This window comes from Mus pahari, chromosome 4, assembly GCF_900095145.1.
Source record: "Mus pahari chromosome 4, PAHARI_EIJ_v1.1, whole genome shotgun sequence".
Taxonomy (NCBI): Eukaryota; Metazoa; Chordata; class Mammalia; order Rodentia; family Muridae; genus Mus; species Mus pahari.
In genome coordinates, this window is record NC_034593.1 from 31,426,901 (window position 1) to 31,427,955 (window position 1,055).

General features: G+C 40.1%; 1 protein-coding gene across 7 annotated transcripts in view; it reads left to right on the plus strand.

The window, feature by feature from the left end:
• The window catches only part of Kiaa1109 (KIAA1109 ortholog), a 196,753-nt gene that overhangs the window by 156,905 nt on the left and 38,793 nt on the right, over positions 1 to 1,055 (plus strand). The gene's annotated exons all lie outside the window — the stretch shown is intronic.

Genomic DNA, 1,055 nt, shown 5'->3' on the forward strand with positions numbered 1-1,055 from the left:
ATGTGACAGAAGCCAGGGACCCAGGAGGCATGGCCAAACACCTACTATCCCATGCAGGTGAAAGTTACCACCAAGCAGGCCACCTGGTTTTCAGAGCTTTGCTCAACCAGGGACCAGGCAGTCTGTGCACAGTGTACTGCCCCACACCAGCTACTTGGCTGAAGTTGTTTATTGGCTTTAGGAGTTCTCTGGTGGAATTTTTGGGGTCACTTAACTATATGATCATTTCATCTGCAAATAGTCATATTTTGACTTCTCCCTTTCTAATTTGTATCCCTTTAACCTCCTTTTTTTTGTCTAATTGCTCTTGCTAGAACTTTGAGTACTATAGTGAATAGATAAGAGAGAGAGAAGGTAGCCTTGTCTAGTCCCTGATTTTAGTGGGATTGCTTCAAGTTTCTCTCCATTCAGTCTGATGTTGGCTACTGGTTTGCTGTATATTGCTTTTACTATATTTACACAGGGGCCTTGAATTCCTGATCTTGCCAAGACTTTTTAACATGAAGGGATGCTGAATTTTGTCAAATGCTTTTTCGTCTTCTACTGACATGATCATGTGTTTTTTTTTTCTTTGAGTTTGCTTATGTAATGGATTTCCATATATTGAACCATCCCTGCATCCCTGGGATGAAGCATACTTGGTGAATGATCATTTTGATGTGTTCTTGGATTTGGTTGGCGAGAATTTTATTGAGTATTTTTGCATCAGTGTTCATATAGGAGATTGGTCTCAAGTTCTCTTTCTTTGTTGGGTCTATGGTAATTGAGAGTTATGCTGGGTATAGTAGCCTGGTCTGGCATTTGTGTTCTCTTAGGGTCTGTATGACATCTGCCTNNGATCTTCTAGCTTTCATAGTCTCTGGTGAGAAGTCTGGTGTAATTCTGATAGGTCTGCCTTTATATGTTACTTGACTTTTTTCCCTTACTGCTTTTAATAGTCTGTCTTTGTTTAGTGCATTTGCTGTTCTGATTATTATGTGTCAGGAGGAATTTCTTTTCTGGTCCAGTGTATTTGGAGTTCTGTAGACTTCTTGTCTGTTCATAGGCATCTCTTT